Source organism: Vanacampus margaritifer, chromosome 4 (genome assembly GCF_051991255.1).
Source record: "Vanacampus margaritifer isolate UIUO_Vmar chromosome 4, RoL_Vmar_1.0, whole genome shotgun sequence".
In the NCBI taxonomy this organism is placed as follows: domain Eukaryota; kingdom Metazoa; phylum Chordata; class Actinopteri; order Syngnathiformes; family Syngnathidae; genus Vanacampus; species Vanacampus margaritifer.
In genome coordinates, this window is record NC_135435.1 from 23,924,830 (window position 1) to 23,946,797 (window position 21,968).

Here is a 21,968-nt window from a genome sequence, read left to right on the forward strand (position 1 = left end):
TATCCAGTGAAGGCAGCATGGAAATAAAGTGTCCACTACATAATGGACCTGAAAATGACTTATCGCGCCTCCATAGCGATAATCACTGGAATCATTCACAACGATTAAGCGCTTTTCTGTGACAATCAGTGATATTCCTAAGTCTCTCTAGAAGTCTGATCAATTACATGGCACAGTCATAGTGATATACCCTCAAGCAGGGCTGTCAATAGGCTGCCGCCTGGCTTGAGGCGATTGGACATGCGCTGACACACAAATACACACTGACACAAAATTATATCCAGGCTAAATATTGGAGCTTCAGTTTAGGGCAGGAACATAGCTACAGCCAATGTATGTAGTCGTATGTAGCCCAGGTGGCAAATCCGGTGACTGTGCCCTGTTCCTTTAAATTCCCCTGCACAGGGTCATGTGACTCAGAGCAGCCATTGACATGCACCTATGAAAGGGAGGGAAATTGAATCAGGAAGAGAGGTGGGAGTTTGTCAGAGATTCACCTTCAGGTTTGGTCTCTTCTGTTTTCCATTGTTTTATGTCTTAGCCTTTCTTGGCATTTACTTCTAGCTGAATGTTACCTTGTAGGAGCCTCTTTTGGGCCCAAACTGTTGAACTAGCTTGGTTTTAGTGGAGAGAGAGAAAGCAAAATAGGTGAGTGCAGATTACTAGGATGGCAGAAATGAAACATTGAAACGATCAAATCATTTGAAATGTTAATTCACAAAAAGAATCGATCTTTTGGAACGTTTGAAACATCTCCCCACAGCGACATCTGGTGGCCAAGTGTAAAACATTACAATCAAACAGTAGATCAGTGTTGCCTGCTCCCCAGTAAGGAAACTAACTCTTTATTGACTGTCATCATTGGTCTGTCATGACCTAATTTACACAACTGGCAATCGGGCTATAATTGTAATGGACACCATTAGAAAGAGATATCATGGGAAACAAAAACTGAATAACCCCCACCCCGTCGAACTAAGTATAGAAGTACCAAACTCAATTTATTCTCTTGCCACTCCCTCCTTGAGTTCAATACTAGACTTCTGATAACTAGCCCATTCAATATCAAATTTATTTCCTTGCTTACCTTACCAACTTGGTGTTGCTACACAACATCATTCGGGCTACAAGTACCCTTGGCTCACGCTACTGTATGTCTGTGAGTATTAGCATATAACAGTATCAAAGAGAAACATTTATGAGTGTAGGGAGTCTTCAGTTTACGATGGTACCATCAAATGACGTTTTCAGGTTACGAACGGCAGCCAAATAACTAGTTTCCACAGTGGTGAAAGAATACTTTTTCAGCGGGTACAAGATGTTATGTTTTTTTATTTGTGTTATATTTCTGGCCTATAAGTGGTTTCATACAATATGTACTGAAACATACGACTGCGTGAGCAGAGTTTAGCGATAGACTATGGCATACTTACACTTTTGAGTTTGTTGCTGCTGTGAGAACGGAAACCAATAAGAAATCAGCTAAATCGCTTAAATCAAGCATCAATATCTGTGAGTCTTTACATTACATACGTTCTATAGCTCAAACTGTTTACATTGAGGAAAAAAAAATCAACGTCACTTTTTCTTAAACTTCAAAGGTATATTAACATGACAATGGATTAGTCAAAACTGTTTTTTGTTGTGTTTTTTTAACGTCAAAATAATGCCAGTTCCACATACACTGTAGACTGATAGTTGGCTACTGTTTCGCTTCGGGGCAAGACATTTGCTGTTTGTACATCTCTGTCATGAAGTTCCCTTTGATTACTGTACGTTAACAAACATTGAAGTTGTTTATTAAACAAGAAAATTGCAAATGCACCGCTAACAGTCTTGTAAAAAAAAAAGCTGATTTTGTTTCTATGTGTTTGTTTTCAATTTCAAGTTTTACTGGTGATAACATCGTCAAAACTGTTACAAGAATCTGGAGAAAGGAGGGAAAAAAAGTCAGACATTACTGTGATATACATGCAATGGCAGCAGTTGATGATGGTAAAGAAGCATATGGGCATGCATGCAAAATGCTTGACCTTCATAATACTGTCTTTCCAATACCTAGAATGTGATGTATGTATGTACTCTGACTGCGCTGAAAGCAGTAGCAGTGCAGTTAATGCTAACTTTCCTATCAAAAAACTCTACTAAGGCATTGTGGTACACCATGGCTGTTTTTGTTGCAACGTACTTGACCATGTCCTGCCTGTTACTTAACCCACATGCACATGTCCTCTTTATTTACAAACTATAGTTTTGAGAGTTTAGAAAGAGACAACGGATTCAAACTTCCAATTTCAGACTTTTTTTTTTTTTTGTATTTTCATGCTACAAAATGGCGTTATGTCAACAAATAGCTGAAATGATGTCTTGTAAGGTGTGTATTCTAATCCGCTTACAACGCTAATACTTTGTAGCATTAGCTTCTGATAATCTGTACATACACAAATGTTCAGAAAAGTTGTCTGCTTTAAATGTGTACGTGACATATACAGTATAAGTACATAGCTGGGTCTTCAGCCATACCATGAATTGACAGTGGACTGGAACCCCTAAAGATGCTGCTCATTGTTCCATTCACACTTGGGAAACAGCTCAAAGTGTACATAAGTACCTTGGAATGTATTCTTAGCCCGAAAGGTGCATCTCGGTGGACAGAAAAGGCTCTGCAGCTAACACACTTTCCGTCCTTACGCAAATCTCTGTCGTAGATTGGTCCTGATATCACATCTCTCTTTGATACCTCCGCAGTCGGGTTCTCAGAAGAATCCATCATGGTAATTCTACACTTGTATTGTTGCGTTGAAGAACACAGGAAGGTGGAGTGTGTGCAGAATGTGTCTAGTGAACAGCAATTTCTTGGCATGGCTTGCGTATCCGCAGAGATGGCAAGTGTAAGATCTCGGTCCCGTAGTAGGTACGAGGTGTTTCTGTGATCTGAACAAAGACGCCAGTAAAGAGCAATGGGAATAATCAGATATGATGGAGGCTTTTATCCGCGCCCGGTGCGAGTTCATTATGGAGACGAGAGTTTTTGGCTTGAGGCAAGCAACCAAGGATGCACAGTAGGACACTGAGGATAAACTTCACTAGATGCTCAGCCTCCACCCTTCCGTTGAGATTTAACATAAATTTAATTCCCCCTAAAACTAAACTGTGGCAATTCGTCTTTGAGATTTGGCATTGATTGGACTGCCTGTTCAAACCCCCACCACCCCCCACCCCACTGGTGCTGCCTGTATTAAGAACAGGCCTCATCACTAATTACACCCTCACCGTCTAATAGAGGCACCCTTTAAACAAACAATTGATCCCCACTTAACACATGTACCCACGTTAGTAAAACACAGTTTGCCAATTAGCCAAAGGCAACAGTGACAGCAGAGAAGGAGCACAGCGAGAGGAGGTGTTGCAAAGGAGGGAGGCAGCTGGGGGTGCCATCAGAGACGCAATGGGGAGGTAAGTAGGTAGAGTGAAAGATGAAGACAGATTATCCATAAGTCTTCTTGGACAGAACTAAGAAACTTTTTCATCAATGCTAATTTGACTGGTAAAAAGCTTACAGTGCAGTGAAGATTTTTATTGTTAGATGAATGTGTTTGAGTTGATGATAGAGCAATATAATGCCAACTCACAACCACTATTTCATTGTGTTTCATTCCCTTCTGTAGATGATGTAAGCAAAAAGGTGTTTGACAATTGGGTGTTGCCTGTCTGCATAGGATACCTGTTAACAATTGGGGATGATTTGGGAAAATTCCCAAGTAGGAGCTAGTGCAAGTACTGAAATTTGCCCAAAATGGCCGACTTCCTGTTACATCTCAGGCATGGGTCATAAGACTTTTTCCACACTTTCTGTTATAATAGACAAATCGTTACAACTAGTGTCTGGGGATTATTATTTTTTCAAATTGTCCAAACCCTACAATACTTTTCACGAGGATACACACCTTTGCAAAAATTGAGCATGCTGAAGTCCCCAATCAGCTGATTCATTCATCAGAAGGAAAATGATGAACACAAACATTGCAATTTGAACAGCCAGATTTTCACACCGCCTGGTTTTGGGCCCTAATAACTTAACTTAAGTACAGCCCTAAAAGGCCTGGTATAGTACATTCTTAACTTGAAATGACTATAAGTCAGCAGGTAACAGATACAGTATACAATAACAAACCAAAGTTCCTAAATCTGAGTATGTATAAGCCACGGCATGGTATCTACTTTGCTATTGATTGAAAATTTCCATTTGTTTGTGTATTGAAAGGAGATTCTCACTTGAGTTCACTCCGGTTTACTGAATTACTAACTTCTTTGCCAGCTTGCTTTAGCTCTCCCAAAGAAACATTAAAATATAACAAAACCAATCACTCAATATAAAATTGTACTCATGGTGTGCTTTAAGAATTTACAACCTTTTCATTAAAAAGCCTTTTGCTGTTAAACACAATATGCTAGACCATAAAACATAAATGGTGCGTCTCCATTGTGTGTGCGAGAGCTCGGGAGTCGCAAAGCTAACAGATTGACCCGATTGGCTTCTTTGAACTGCCCAGCGCAGTTGAGGGACAACAAAAAGCAGTTAATGGCTTCACACAGGCCCCCATGCTGACAAATCGGCTATTATCTCTCTGATTTACTACATAACGGATTATTGCTATGATCAGTAGCCATCTTTATCTCCGAGGGGTTCAAGACCCGAATGATTGGCTAACGGGACACTTGAGGCATTAAAGTGCTGACAGTAAATCTTGTCCGTAGCAGTGGTTAGCTGTGGCGTGGTGTTGCAAAATTGATGTCAGTCTCGTTAAAAATACTTGCCTGAGTGATAGAAGAAGAATCATTATAGAATATGTCTAGAACTGCACTGTATAACTACAATGTATACAATTAAACACATTTGGAGAGTTGGACTGCCCCAGTAACAATTATACTGCAATGATCCAGGTAGACATGATATGGCAGTTGGGATACAGTTACTGTCCTGAGTGACTTACAATTAGACAAGTGGTTATCCACCTTTTTACATTGAGTACCACCATAATGACCAACATTAAGGTCTACAGAGTAGGGTCTAAGTGTTTATCAACAATGAGAAATATATTTTTCAAGTATTCCTAAAAAAAAATTATTGTATTATTGTAAGTCGCTGTAAATGTAGGCAGTGCGGACAGTAAAACTGTATTTAAATATAGGAAAATTAAAAATATATAATATACTTAAATGAGTCAATTAAAAATATTAAAAGCAACTTATTTAAAATTGTACTAAACTTGAAAAGAAATACACTATAAAATAAAAGTAAAATATAAACTATACTGGATTTCCAATAAAAGAGTATAAACAGCCAGCATACTGTAGCTACATGCTTAACTTTAACGTGTTTGATTGTATTTGAAGACTCTAGAGTGTGAGTGTGAGTACCGGTAGGTGTTTGCCTATAAGTGCCCTGTGATTGTCTGGCATGAGTGTACCACAATTCCCACCTAAAGTCAGCTGGGATCCAGCTAACCCTCAACCCAAGTGTGACAAGCGAATGAACGGACAGGTGCACCGATGTATTTTATATTTTAAATGTTAATTTTATTTATATTAAATTCAGTGATTTTTTTATTTTTTTTTTGTAAATTTTTTAGATCAATATTATTATTATTTTTTAAATTATTCGTTTATTTTTTTGCATACCACTAGAGGTAGCCTGGAGCACTTTGAGACTCTCTAACAGTGTGAATACACATCACAAGCAAGCGGGTCAAACATGTGTTTGCCTGAGTCCTTTCCAGTATATCAGCACAGCAAACCTGTATGTGTGCTAAGTGTTATTTGCCATTCTTTGTTTGTCGTTGTGTGACATTTGCTTTCCTGATTAGCTTAGCACATAGTGTGTGTGTGGGTGCGTGTGTGCGTGCTCTGGCATGTGTGTGCCAAAGGGTGGGGCAGGCAGGGGCACCGTTGTAAACTTATCAGCCACCGATGACTTTCCACACGGCTCTAAGACAACTTAAGCCCTCTCTAATTATGCCACATCTGTTGCGGCGGCCGACGTCTCCTTGTCATGCGGCTGAACAAATACTAGAGCACATACCTAATGAGCCACGCAGCCTGCAGGCCAACTCGCGTCTCTGTGCTAAGATCAAAAAACGCAGAGCTAACCTCTGCTCGACGTGCCGCGCTCTACCACGGGGGAGCACTAGCGACACCGCGGCAACACAACAACCCGCGACGTGAGAACAAATGAGCCAAATGAAAGGAGGCAAAGTAAGAGCAGGCGGCGTGTTTACATTCTTTGACAACATTGTGAAGGTGTTATCAAGGTGCAAATCAAACGAGCCGTCTGCTCTAATTATTACCTGCCCTAAATAAAGCGAACTTGTCTTTGGCAGCAGGTGGCGGTGCGTGTAGGGCAGTGGTTGGTATAGCAACCAAGTGCAAATACTTTGTTACTTTACTTTCTGAACCTTGAATATTTATTTTTCAAAAAACGTTGACTACATTTAAAAACAGGTATGTACTTTTTCTTTACTTTGTCGAAACAGGCTATTTCAACCGGATATTTACACAAATTCAGAGAGGTGAAGTCAACCGCGGTTGAGGTTCATATATTAATATCTAATTTAGCATTTTGTTATTCATATATATGTATATGTCTTTATTCCAATTTTGACTCCCAAAACTGGTTTAAGGAAGGGGAACAGGTTGAAGAAAATAAGACGAGGAAGAGTACCCCCTGAGGAGATGTGGCAGTCAGTGTAAACGTGCGAAGGCTGCAGCGTAATAAGCTGGTAAGCTAGCAGTAATGACGGTTGGGGAGGCGAGGGTTTGGGAGGCGGATAAAGTGCTCGTCTCAGACATACAACAGGTGCTACCCGCCGCAGACGTCCGTTGCCCAATGGCATCGTGAGGGCGAAATGCCATTCGACGGCCAAAATAAGCAGCCCTAATGGTGCATAATGGGACGCCATTGTCAAAAATACTTTCATCGCCTCAAATAGTTTTTTTTTGCCACCGTGTTTATTTTACGGCTTTAGCCTCGGCATCGTCGGCATCGGGCACGACATGGATTTAGCGTGTGCTTCCTCCTCCGTGCCGAGGCTTAGCTCCAGCTTGCGGTTTCTGACTGTCAACCTCCTCGGCTTAGGCTCTGTTTTCCCACAGACGTTCCAAATGTCATTATGAGCTCTACTGTGAAAAAAAAAAAAGAAGAATAAACCGAACACCCCGTAAGCGAGCACACGTGTTTTCCCCCGTCCCGTCACAACTCACCCCTGCTAATATGGCCACATCCCCTTAAGATACAATATACGCTTATTGGAGAGCCACTCTATTAGTGACAAAAGGTCACCCCGTGGAAATATCCAACTTATGAAGGGCCTGCGCTAGAATATGCGAAGGAAGCACAAAAAGAGGTGTTGTGTCCCGTGTGTATGATTATATCTTCTTCCTTCATCCTCCCAGCGCTGACCTAAGGGCCACCACTTTATTGCTCTCAGATGCCGGCTGCCTCACAATGTACAAAAGAGTCTGCTATTCCAGACCTTATATTAAAGCTGGCCTTCGTTATATACACACTCAAATATACGCCTGCGTGCATGTGTACATATTGGGCGGCAAGGGCAATTTGGATGCAGTGGAGACTTGACTTCCTCTCTAGAGAGCAAGCGGCCTGTCTTTCCTGTCAAAGACTGGCTGAGTGTCCGTCATACTCGCGTGAAAATAGGTTTGTTTTTTTTTACCCTAGTTTGTGAAGTGTAAGTTTCATGTATCGAATGTAGGAACAATGCATCAATGTGTCAACCTACGAGACAGCCGGGGAATACAATACAGGAGTTCATGAGTCGTGATCCGAGTTTTTGTTTACAGGGATGTGATTTTTCCGCTAATTCGCGGAATTCCGCTTTTTTTTTATCTCCCCCGAAAGAAAAAAAAATCCGATTTTTTATTTTTTATTTTTATTTTTTTAGTAGTTCATTGTGTATGCACATGACTCCGACAGATAACATCTTCTGCTATAACAAAGACATTTGGGGTATGCTCTAATATGAGTTACTTTTCATTTGGCCATGATACAATTATTTGTTCATGAAATTTGAACTCTTCAACATTATTTATGTGTTAACTTAGTAATCACATTAGTTAGATATGATGATATTCTCAGTGATAGTTTTTAAAAGCAAAGGCAGTCCAATGTTTTTGAATGTGACTGATTTTGAGTTGACTAAAACTGCCATTTTATATGGGATAGTTCAATATACATTGAAAATTTATGCTGTTGTTTTGTCTATTTCTTTGTCATGTGAGTGCATTGAAAGTACTTAAAAACACGGAAAACCCATGAGCTCCGGGGGGCTCTGCCCCCCTTGTCCCCCAACCAGGGCACTGCCCTGGACCTAACTGGGTGCCAGCGGCCCCCAGACCCCCGGCTAAATTTTCAGATAATTTCACTTTGGTCAAATCACATCCCTGTGTTTAGGTTTGTATTTGGTTTAGTTTCATGTTATGTCTTGTTTTCTTGTGGTTCATGTTGTCCTGCTCATTAGGTCTTTTGTTTCCACTTGTGCTTGTCAACCTGGTCCCTTGTGTCTTCCAGGCCCCCGTCTTGACGGAAGCAAAGCCGGCTTCGTTCCTTAAACAAATCTCGTACACACAGAAGCAATTTCAAGACTTGCGTGTGTCCAAAAGAGGATGCTGAGGACGTTTAACGGCTGTAATGTATATGCCAAGTCTGGAGTGGCGCTGTAGCGCAGCCACAGGGAGTTAACGGAAAGAGTAGAAGATTAATCAGCAAATAAGACGAATACTTTTTTTCCCCTAACTTTATTGCAATCTACAGAACAAACATGGCTTTGCATGTATCGAAACAACATGAAAAAGACAAACACAGGAGAAATGACGATGGCGGTGATTGAAGTACAACACCACTTGTTGAACGTGAAGTCAGCGCCCTCTGCCACTTGTCTTGTCCAGGTGTTTCTCGTTCTCTCGTCAGTTGGCTTGTATTTAGTTTCCTGGTTTCTTCAGTTCGTGTTGATTCATTGTCTTGTAATGTTGGCAGTTGTGTTGAGTCTGTTGCCGGTTTTGGTTTGTCAATCTTATTTTTTGACTGATTCCTCATGTCTAGTGCTGTTACTATCGAATATTTGTATAATCGATTAATCTATCAATTACTTAATCGACTAATCAGATTCCTTTTTAATTTTGCATTACAAAAGCATTTTTCCCTGATTACTGTTTGTTAACCAGTGATTGCTGTTTATTTCGTACTTCTTATTCATGTAGTGCTAAAAAAAAAAGGGAGGATTGATGTTGTACGTTAGTTTGGCCATTGTTTTCCAAAGTAATAACAGATGTTTGCAAATGCCTTATTTTGATTAAATGCAGGAGATAATCAGTCTTCTTTCATGAAGGAATACAGAAATTTGTGAACAATTGCTGTAGATATGATGAAATCAGAGGATTTGGACAATTTTTAATAAAAAAAATGGCTCCTAACAATTACTTGATTATTAAAAAAGTTGTTGATCAATCAATTAATTTTGACAGCTCTTCAGGAGTCTTGTTAGCTTTGTGATGATTTTTTTTTTTTTTGTGTTAAATAAATATTTTTTATTTTATTTTTTTTTTTTACATCCTCCGGCTTTGTCTCCCTGCTTCCCTACGTTTGGGTTTATCAACGCTCAATTAGGGCCGTATTGACTGTTTCATTTGTTTTGTTTTATGCTATATTTTTTGCCTAGAAGGTTTGTCATACAAATATTTACTCTAAATATGACTTTACCATTATGGTCGCGTAAGTTAGTGATAGAAAACAGCTCGTGCCAATTTTCGTACAAATTTCCGTTAACTATACAGTAAATAAACAAGTGCTTAAATAGTTTGGATAGATTGATCGGGTTCCATATTTTTGTTTTTACGTTTATATTACTCTGTTATCAGCTCTAAAATCCGGATGATGTAAAGCTGAGTTGTAATGGAATTAATTCAATGCCATCACACCTACAGACTGTGCACTGGACATACTAGATGTGAGGGTTTACCGTCCAAATAATTTCTAATAATAAACGGTGCCATCTACTTGGTAAAAATGTCAACATCACATTACTTTCCAAAGTCTTTATTCTCATTTTATATGTTAGCTATAGCACTATATAGAGATCTTGCCACATGGCTTTGTGAATTCAAGTAATTCTGTGTGAGTGTGTGTGTGTGTGTGCGACTTGACTTTAGAGCCAGTGTGTTTGCATTGGGTTCTGTATGCATGACCCCATTATACGCAAGCCTCGGTGGATAACTGTTTGTTTGCACATTCAGTATGAGCTGGTGTGTGAGCCTTGCACTGTATATCTGTGTGTGCGTGTGTGTGTAGTTACAGCTATCAAATACTTTTAAAAGCTTGATTTCCCCGGGGAAGCGACAGAGGTCATCTCATCGGCGGAGGGATGAAAACAACATTTGCATGCGATTGGTCACGCCCACAACATTAAAGTTTTAGCCCGACAAAAACACGTCAAAGAAATTTACGTCGCCGCGTTGACAGGCCCCGCAGAGTCCGGGACACAGCCCATTGCCACTTCCAATTATTAAGGCTACTTTTATTGTGCGCGAGTGAACTCCATCTTTACCCATTACCAATAAAAAACATAACTGGGAGGAGATATTTTCCCTTTGTCACAAGCATTATCAACCCCCTCCATCCGTTGAGTGTGCATAAAGCTGCCAATCAGAATTAGGGAGTGGGCTCACAGACGTGAGATGATTCGCCTGGCTCAGCCCCCGTGCACTGGATTTAAATAATAAAAGAGAGATTTCTCTCAAGGCCCTCAGCGCCGTGCCAATAAGAGAGCGGGGAAAATGGGAAAATGGCCGTGCGCGTTGAGAAATAACTGCAAATTGACGGTATAATGAACACATTTAATATTTCATTCCTCCGCATGGAAATATCTATATCAGGGGCTTTTTTTCTCTCCCTTTTTTCTTCCTTTTTTTTTTTCAGCTTAGAAAAAAAAAATCAACCAGCTGCTCAACATGCTGGAGAAAGCCTTACATTTTAAACACAGTAATCATTTACAATTACAGAACACACTATCCCTTCATCGCTTGCCGTCCTTCAATCTCATCTACTTCAGCTCAAGAGCTCATGAGGGTTGGAGCGAGAAAGCCATTGGCTGCCGTTGCAAAGATCTTCTCTACAACGTAATTACCACCATTATGGCACCTGCAGTTATTATGCTTGCGGTTCACAGTGACAAAGGGTGGGCTACCATCACCCAAGACATGGAAACCATCAAACTCATGGAGCATCGGTACTCTGTGTGTCTCTCTACCACAAGTACAAAATCCAATGGGGACAGATTATGAAAAATTGCTCAAATACAAATAGTTGGGTCTCTGCAATGTCTGCTCAGCAACTGTGAAATTATTATCATTGAGATTGAAAATAAGTAAGGAAATAAATAATAGCTTATTAAAATTATTAGAAGAACGTGCACTGCAAGAGCAAGATTTTCAAAAACATGATTTTAAAGATCAGTTCAAAGACCTTAATCGTTATGGGAAATAAGCATCGTTGTTATTCTGAATTCAAAAGCATTTACACCATTGGTATGATTTGAATCTTTATTCAGTCACATTATTCACTCTGTTAACTCACTTAATTCACTTCCAGCCATTTTCACTGAAGCAACCCCCTGTTTTACTGGATTTTGACTGGCCCACAGAATATTGCGTTTTATTGCTATAAATACATGGACCCTACGAACCTAAGAAAGATTTTTTATCTAGTTACGTTTTGCAGCAATTAGCATTAGAGTATAGCTAAGTTTCATCCTTATTCAAAAATCTGTTTAAAACTGGGGGGTTCAGCATGTTGCAACATGGTCCTGGTTGGTCTCTTATACTCTGCTGCCACCTGCTGGCAGTTTTTGTAATAGCTACCATTGCTTCATGCATTCTCTTCAACTCAGAGGCTTCATCAAAGCCTCTAGCATTAAAAAAAAAAAAAAAAAAACATTTAAAAAACGTATAAATATGTCTTTGGGAGCATGGTAATATTTAGAATAGAACGTATTTTTACGTTTTGGGGAGAAAATAAGTTAAAGGACACCAGTAAATTGGAGGATCGGATTATACACAGGTAGGCTACAGAAAATTATTCACATGATTTTATGTTAGTTCTTGATTGCTCTGGTATTTTGACCAAAGCATGTCATGTTACTGACTCACCTGGGATTTTGTCTAAACAATACAGTATTAGGCCGACTATATAATGCATGTTTAATATAATATAGTCACTGATGTATAGTGGTAGAGTTGCCTGAGTTTTGCTACCCCCTCAGTGATGGTGTGAATGGTCTGTCTGTGATTCACTGGTAACCGATCCAGGTACTCTGCCTTTCATCCAAAGTCAGCTGCCCACAACCCTGAACAGGATAGTATAGAAGATGATATAAAATTCACAACGTAACATTTATCTACATAACACATCAAAAATCCCTTCTATCAAGCAAGTGCTACATTATGATTTAGATAACATTTCATTAAATAAAATAGAATTGGACAAGACGACCACAATGTACCCAACTGGGTGTTCTTGAATTGTTAGTTTTGCCAGGCTTGAGGTATTTGCACATTTGGGGTACAATTTGGTAATTGTGGTTGGTTCTACTGTAGATGGTGGTTGCTCACTTAAACCAACTCATCTGTACTGTAATAGAAATACCACATGTAAAACATTCTAGCTACAGTATATCCCTCCCAAATACTTTACCCGTCAATGTAAACTGCAGCTACTTTATTTAATTGCTTTCTTTTGTGACTTAGCACCCCCAAGAATTCCAGGCCAGCTGCTTGAATGTGCACCTTTTTCATATTACGTTTTCCACAGACAGAGTTAGGCTTTTTATCTGTCAATATTAGTTGAAGCTACTTAAAAGAGGATTTATCGAAATGATGCACGTGTCCTGAAGCGGAGGGAGGCTATTAATTCTGGCTGGTATTTCAAAAACCCAAAATTGCTTCAAATGTCTTTTGACATTACGGCTCCATAAGCTTTATTTTGGCTGAAGCCTGCTGTACTTGTTCATTGTTTTAACAGCATCAAGTTCGGAGACGTGTGGAATAAGCGGCCACAAAATATGTAACTAACTGAAAACAGGTTGTTTATCCTTTTTTATTGCCTTTCTTATTTTAACTTTAAGGGTTCAAAACTGTGCCGTGACACTCAGACTGTACATAGCTGAACCACATTGTTTGCTCAGATGGATATCAAGCCGAGTTTACTTTGATGGCAAATTTGGACTATTTCAATGTTTAGTTTTTATTCATATTACAGTCATGTCTTTAATTATGGTTCAGTCATAGCTGACAATCATGATTATAGTGGAATTGTTGTACTTGTATCTGAAATTGTAATGACGCTATTTTTTTTTCTTGATACTTTTTACGCTACAGTACCATTTGAGGTTTGAATACACAGCAGGAACAACTCTGAGATAACCAGCGAGAACACAATCCAATTGGATCTTGCCCTTAGTTAATGTTCTCAGAAGCTATTCTTAGTCATGGAGTATAGCAAATTTCTACGTTATCATTTTGGAACAGGATAATTTGATTGTAATTAGATGTATTTTCCTCCGATGGCCACATGCAGAAAATCATATGATGCAAGGACCACATAATAATTTTATTTTATTATTTTTTTGTGTGTTTGCGCTTTAACTTTCTAAACATGGTAAAACCTATCAATCGAGGAATTCTACATTATTTATATAATGTAGTTTTTTTTTTTGAAAACCTGCAAAGTCAAGTCTTTCTATTAGATTTGTTCTGTAATGTCGTAAAGAGAAATTCTGCTGCCATTTTAATTGTAAATTTGTTTGTGTCTTTGCATCTTTATAATAATGTATTAGTTGTAGTAGCATTGCAGGCCATGTAAAAAGTTATTTTTAGTATATGCCCCAGGCTGCTAAAAAAAAAAAATGTCTGAAAGCCCACGAATGGCCCCCAGGCCATAGTTTGGACATCAGTGTTAATGAGAAGTGGACTGGGAAAGCAAGCCAACACCCTGTGAAAAAGGCTTAGGTTAGTTCATTATTTATCTTTTAAATTGTGCAGGTGTAAATAATGTTGGAACTGTGGCGTGTAGAGCATATTATGCAAATAAACAGCAAAAATCAAGTAACAGTAAGATCAAAAATGTATTTGAATAAGTTGTTTTTTTCCCCCACTTAACGTATTATTATTTTCCTTTCTCCAATCCATCTATTTTCAAAGCCAAATAGATTTTGAAACTTTTTCCTGAGTTATTGATTCCAAAAGTGGTAGTATAGTCAACATGCGTATCAATAATGAATAACGTATTTGTAAACCTCCCAGTGAGTCTTTGCGTGCCCGTAACTGTTAACAGCGCACTAATGGAGTCGTCAGCATGGTAGGTACCAGCAACGTTAATTGCCTTACATGAATACTGATTACCATGACGACGGTAATAATGATCACGTCTATGTGTTGTGAGCAAGCGCGCCGATTCGCATCAGTCGCTGTGGATGTGGTGTGTTCGTCTGAGTTGGAGATCTTAAGACTTTATGTTGTTGGCTTGCCTTTTTTTTTTTTTTCCTTTTTTTCTGGGGGCCTGTTAATCGTCTTCAAAGGCGTGAATGAGGTCAAGATGCGCGGCATTAATTCAACAGCTCCCGACAAACAAACTAGAACACACAGAGACCAACGGGGGCCTGAGCACTTAAAAATTTATTTGGGCTTGTCCTGAATTTGTGTACTGGTGATTACTGATTTTTCTTGTTTGTAGGCTTTACTTTTAATCTGCCACAGAGTGCTCAATAATTCATGGCAGCGTTTGAAATATTAACTGTGTGTATTAATTTCATTTATCTTCAGCAAAAACAAGAGGGTGCAAAAACAAAACTGCAAACATATCACAAATATTCTGTTAAGCTGGAAAATATAGTTGATATGATTCATTCGGTGTTGTAAGCTTGTCTATTTATAAAACGTGCTGTATATTCTGTAATTAAAATAAATTTACGACATAGAATATGTGTAATTAGTGCAATAATGTCCTTGGTATTATGGGACCCCTGATTACCTATACTGTAGTTTAATGCATAGTCTATAATATTGGTGTACCAGCAAGGGGACACGTGTTGTGTCAGTGTTAACATTACTGTTCAGCTTCTGTCAATTTATATTTACTTCAGTAGCTTTAAAGGAAAATGGTAAGGACACTGTGGTGTAAAAAAACAAATAAATAGAATACAAAATATGTAGTCAAGTCAGTAATTTTCTTTTCAGTATGTTCTATGCGTCCCCACTAGTCTAAACACGGTATAGTGATTCATATTGTTCTTGTGGAATATGAGTTAAGCAGCAAAATCCACCCGTTTTATTTATTTATTTATGTATTTATTTATTTTATTTTTTTATCCCAGGAGAGCTCAGTATTGTTCATTCGATTTGACATCATCATTGCTCTCCTTTTTTTTTTAAAAAACAAATAAATTTAAAAAAAATTTATAAAAATGTTTTTTTTTCTCTTTTTATATATACATATATATACATATACACACACATATATATATATATATATATATCTTTCTTTTCTTTTTTTGTATGTGGATGTGCGTGCGTGTGTGTATTCATCAGTTCACCTAAAGCCCATTAAAAAAAATCCCATACTAATAATATAATGTAATAATAAATTGCCAAATGCAGAAACATTAATGTAAGTTATCACGATGTAGTGGCTCTCGCTAACAGACAGAATTAAGTAACCAGAATTAGGTTAAAAAATTCTATATACGTAGACCATGTTTCTATAAATTTTGATATTTGTTTTTTATTTGAGGCAGATATTTTTTCCATTAAAATGTGATTTATGAGGAGGTTAGACCATTGGTCGATATTCAGAGTTTGTTTATTTTTCCAGTTAACAAGAATTGTTTTTTTTGCGATTGTAAGGGCTACAAGTGTAGATTGAAATTGTTTATGTGGTAAGTCAGTTGTTGTTAGGTCACCTAGCAAACACAAGTTTGGAGATAAAGGTATCCTACAGTCCAAAATAACGGAAAGTTTTTCTAAGACTTTAGTCCAGAAATACATAACCGGAGTATCCACCCGTTTTAATCCATCTCAGGGTGCGGCCATTTTGCCACTTGCTGTCGACTGACAATGACATCACAGTTACTTAGCATTCAGTTATAAACCATTCATGGCTCAACTTTAGAAAACAGGTAACAGGGCCCATACGATATAATGTATATTTAAAAAAAAAAAATGGGTCGACTTCTCCTGTAAGCAGCAAACAAAATCCACCCGTTTTTAGCCATCTCAAGGGGCGGCCATTTTGCGGTGACTCAGGTAATGACCAACTATGTCTCAGCAGTTTACTGAGTTTGGTCATAGGTCATCTTTTTCTGAAGCTGAGACGTGATTGGTCGTTACCTGAGCTCTCAGCAACTGTGATGTAATTTTCAGTCGACAGCAAGAGGCAAAATGGCCACCCCCTGAGCTGGAAAAAAACAGAAGGATTTTGCTGCTTAATTCTTATAACACAAACACACTATTAATAAGCATACGGGGGCTGCATAGACGTGAGTGTAAAGAACATTTTAGCTAAATGCGCTAATAATAACAAACATAGAAATTGATGGCTGGATAAATGACACTGTATATAATTAATTGTGCACCCTTCCTAACCTTAAAGCATCATATGTCTGGACCATCATAAAGAACTCCCGGTTATATTTGAGAACCTTCGAACCGTTCTCTTGCTTTTTTAAAAAAAAAAAAAAAAAAATCCTGGAGAGCTCAGTATTGTTCATTCGGTAATTTTACCGATTTGACATGTTATCATCATTGCTCTCTTTTTTTTTTTTTTTTTTTTTTTTTTTTGTATGTGTGCGTGCGAGTGTGTGTGTATTCATTAGTTCACCTAAAACCTGTTAAAATATCCCATACCGTTCACCTAAACCGAACACTTCCAGCCAGAGTCGTGAGGCCGTCAGGAGACCCGAGGAAGGACCAAAGAAAAGAAAGGTTCTCTTGCTCTTGGCTGTTGTTAGCATTCCGCTATCATCAATGTGATGCTTGCGTGCGGTAGAGACACCTTCACCTCCGAGGCCCTGTCCTCCTGTTGTGTTCCTCTGTGATCTTGCACGCATGTATGTGATTGGATTTTGGATTAACAAAAACCTGAAATTACACACCTATTGTGTCGCGGCTGAAACCCGCTTTCACAGTGATGACGGGGGCCGGGCTCACGTGCCGCCCGCGCTTTTCAGATACTGCCCCACCACCCCTATATCCACCCCCGTCCCCGCCAGGTTGTTGACGGAAAAGGATAACAGGATTAGGTTGTCCCTCCTTCCCCCCCCCCCCCTTTCAAAGCATCTATTGGCATATTTGGTGAGCTGGTTAAAAAGTAGCTCGAACACGGGTCAGTGGTCAACGCTCAGCCTCTGCACACTTTGGCAAAGAGAGGGGCGAGACCTCAGTAAAAGGAGTGACGAGCCGGTGGCCTCTCTCGGGGTCTGTGACACTGTACCATCTGCGACACCCACCACCCACCTCCCCCCTCCAGGCTATGCTTATGCTCATCACAGAGATGCTGATAACACAGGGTGTGACTAACGTGCCATACAAATCTCCACATCCCAGGCAAAGGAAGAAACAGCAAGTGTGCGGGATTGGGGACAGGGCGGGGCGACTAACACGCAAGTCCACATCCGCTATTACAACCGGTCCCCGGGAGGTGGGTCGCTCCCCAGCTCTCAGGGGTGTGTCGATTTGGGTCCGCTATGATGAGTGGGTGGACCAAGACAAGGTAATGACAGGGTGTCAAGTCGTATGTAATTAAATTTGAAAGTGACAGCGTCCACACCTCAATGCAGGTCCATAACTGCTACTGATCTCCCCATGGGGTGGATTCAAAGCTCTCTGACCCAGCCTCGGGCCTACTTTTATAAAGAAATATATAGTCTGACTAATTACGTGGACAGAGGTTGTTGCATGAACAAAAGAGGCAACATTATTTACATGCAGAGGCTTTCTTTGATGTCGATGCTGTCTTTTGAGCGGGAACAATAAAGGTCAGCTTGAACTATCAGGCTCTTGATGATAATGCTTTGTTGGCGTTGTTGTTTGAGACTTTCAGATTTCAATTAGTCTGCTTCATGTTTTCGTCTAATTAAAATTAAAAAAGAAAACAACAACAGCCGTTGGGGACACACAAAATCTGAGAGAACTAGACGTGATCATAAAGAGTTTGAAGGGTATTGTGGGGCTTTTATTGCTTCTATACCGTTTGGGGCACCGAGGAATCTCAAGGGTCGTATGTTTGGTCCTGCGTCGACCTTTTTAATGCTTTGTTTTTTTATGATAAGTTATCAGGTCTGTTGCCATTTGCTCATCATACAATTATGAAAACTGAAACTTTTCGCAACTCATAGCTCAACTATAATTGGCTATAGCTACAACACACTTTTTTTTTCCAGGCATGTGCATTTGAGACTTTTTGTGAGCCGCCTCTTAATAGCCATGCCTACCAACTTTTTGCAATTAAGTTAAACTGGCTTCAGAGGCTGAATTTTCAAAAGATTTCTGGTGGCCGCCATTTAGCCAGTTTTCAAAGCACCGTTTCAAATGTTCACCAAGATGAACACATCTGCAAAATTCTTCGAGTTTTTGAGTTGGGGAATGCCTCAAATTGGTGTTTGAATTAATCTAAGCATACTAATGACAAATAAACAGACTATGTCCAGGATGGCTAACTACACTTACTAGTAGGACAGCCTAGACTAAAAAGAAAACTACTAAATTTGGGAGCCACATCCTCCAGTTTCACCTTGGGGACAAGAAGATGTTTCAAAGCCAGACGAGCGGCATCAGCCGGGACATTAGTCTCCTTCTTCCCAGGTCGCAGTTCTGTATAAATATCACCCACACCAAATGAGGGTATGAAATCCTGCCACCAATATTTCGCTTTCGGAGCTAGCTTTGAAGGCCGCAGCCTGTACGAAAGGAGAATGCCAGGAATGAGGTAATATCCAGCATTGATGAAAAACGGTAGTATTTAGGTTTTGCCCTGTTGTCCGTATTTCTTATATAGGGACAATGTGTATAAATTTATTTTTCAATAATAAAATGCTCCTCTGGGAGTCATCACCTTACTGTGATGGATGAGTGTCCCAATGATCCTAGGAGCTATGTTGTCTGGGGGTTCATGACCCTTGCAGGGTCACCCATGGCAAACAGGTCCTAGATGAAGGACCAGACAAACCACGGCTCAAAAAGACCCCTTATGATGAATAAAAATAGTGGAACGCTGTTTCCCTTGCACGGACACGGGTCACTCCCCCCCTGCTGGAGCCAAGCCTGGAGGCGGGGTTCAAAGGCGAGCATCTGGTGGCTGGGCCTGTACCCATGGAACCCGGCCGGGCACCGTTCGAAAAGGCAACGTGGGTACCCCTTCCCATGGGCTCACCACCTGAGGAGCTAGTTGAAGTGGCTGGGGAGAGGGAAGTCTGGACTGCCCTCCTAAAGCTGCTGCCCCCACGACCCGCCCCCGGATAAACGGTAGATGATGGATGGATGGATAATAAAATGTAAATGCATCCAATTATGCACAAAAGGTTCATTTCCATTGGTAGTCCCCCTGTTTGATTCAAACATCCTCTGTTTACTAACTCTGCCAAATTATATGAAGACCTTTTTAAAGCATGAAGCTAGTTGGGCCTGAGTTTGAAACATAAACATGACACAAAACATTGAGAAAACCGGTCAGTCAGAAAATTCGACATTCATCACACCGGTCTGGTGACTGATACTGCTCAATCCTTGCGATGGGATGCTCACTCAAGACTTTGAGGATATAAAACAAACGTGACAAAGCCAAAAGCCCATTTTCAGCCCCCATCAGCCTGAGTAAAGCTCTCCTCCAGGTCTGCCGTGAGATGTGGTATTAAAACCTCTGGTGCAAGCGGAGAGGAAGAATCAAACGGCGACAGAGATGGAGGAGAGGGTAGGTGGTGTTTAAGTGGTGAGCGTGGAGTGTCCTGGAGGATCTAATAAGCAGGTTGAAGCCCGATAAGGATAAGCTGTCCCTCTGGCTCTGGGGAGCCTTGTGTGTATTTTCCCCATTATTTATTTATTTCTGCCTGTCTTCAAGATGTAGCTCCTGGAAAACAAGAGTAGCCCAAAAAAAGAGAGGGGAGATGGATGTTGTGGGGAAAGATGAGAGATAATAGGTTCGGGTTTTGGGTTGCTTTTAGGGATTAGTGCTGGGATTTAGGTTAGTTTTAGTGGGTGGGGCGACATTTTTTTCTATCATTAGGTTTTAGGGGTTTTGGGAAAGAGTTGGGGTTTAGGGTTTAGTTTTTACCAGTGACATTTTCTGGGATCAGGTTAGATTTAGGGTTAAGAGTTAGGTAAGGGTATAGGTTTAGGAATTAGGATTACTTTTAAAAGTTAGGGTAGATATAAGATTCAGTTTAGTTTTAGATATTAAGAGTTTATGTTTTTGGATTAGGGTTCATGTTTAGGGTTTTGGATTCAGATTTTTACTTAAATTTTAGCGGTTTGAATCTATGGGGAAGCATTTAGTTTAGTTTACTGAGGGTTTATTTTTCAGTAGTTTGGGGATTGGGTTTAGGGCTAGGGATGCTGTTTGTTTTTGAGATTTGTTTTGGATTAAACTTCATTTTTGGCGCTTTTGGGTAGGGTTTTGGTTTAGGTTAGGTTACAGTTTTTGGTCCTTGAGCTCGATGAAAAAGGGAAGCTCATCAGACGAACTATAGCACACACACGTACTGAAAGCAACCTGCTGGTGTGTCAGAGATCCAACCTCCTACCCCTGAGGAGCCACACACTTACCTTGCATTATTTATGATGAGCGCAATTGGCCAGGGCAGAGCCCGTTTCCTATTGTGTCTTCATAATATAGCAACTGCGGTGGAGCTAAGGAAAAGGAAACGCAGCCCGGAGGCCGCTTTGCGCGCCGCGGAGGTGGCAGGTCGTTATGGTGCGGCGTGCAGACACTTTGGAGAACAACCGTGTACAGCGCCTGGCGCCTGCCATGTGATTAAGGAGCCAATATGAGAGGAAGACGAGAGCGGAGAGGGTCATTTCCTGATCTCTATCTGGATTTTTGAGGGTGGCGTGTAAAGGAAAATGAACGTTTTGCGTACTTTTGTTATGATATGTTTAGTGTAAAATATAACGGTGCAGGGAATAGACTGAAGTAGCTACCATGTGCTGAAAAAATTAGCATTTTAGCATTTCATTCACTTCATTTCAACCCTGCATTTTTAGCACCACCATCCATCCATTTGATCTGAACATTTATTTTAGTCGTACTAGCACTCTATAGTATTCTGACATGATAAAGGAGAGCTCAGTGTGTGGTCTTTGCAGGTCAAAGACAGCCAAGTTGTGAAGCTCCTTCCCTGCCCCTCAACCATCTGCCGTGCCCCGGGAGCTGCCAGCTTCTACCTCCGTCGGGCCCATGAGCTGCCGCAGCCCCCCAGAACTACCCTCTCAGGATCCAGCACCCATGAAGCAGCTTGCCAGGCTGCGGTTGGGGGACGACTCTGGATGATGTAAGTGTCTCATTTGCATTTCATATGCTTGTGGGCAGGTGGCAAAGCTCACACAACAACACCACTGTATTGTCTGGTTTGAGCAGACACAAGCATCAACACCGTGTCTATTTACAGATAAATAAAGAGGATATGTAGCGCTTACATAAGTGTCAGTTAGTGACTTTTTTTTTTTTTACATGATTAAGTGAACTAATCTGATTGAATTTTAGTTTAGTTTATCCAAATTTCATCCAGATTTGGCCTAATAGACATTCAACATTTACAGTCTGTGTGTCTCATCTTACTACAACAGATTTTAATTCTGAAGTAGATTTCCAGTTTGATTTTGCAAGTGACAAATATTAAAGCCCATGTGAGCTCTAT

The 21,968-nt window shown here is 40.1% G+C and overlaps 1 long non-coding RNA gene across 1 annotated transcript in view; it reads left to right on the top strand.

The window, feature by feature from the left end:
- Nucleotides 1–428: 428 nt before the first annotated feature.
- Nucleotides 429–21,968, top strand: part of LOC144051122 (uncharacterized) — a 42,369-nt gene continuing 20,829 nt past the window's right edge. Inside the window, exons 1-2 of the long non-coding RNA XR_013293999.1 lie at nt 429–503; nt 21,418–21,602. This is a non-coding gene — a long non-coding RNA (uncharacterized LOC144051122). The remainder of the gene's footprint in view (nt 504–21,417; nt 21,603–21,968) is intronic.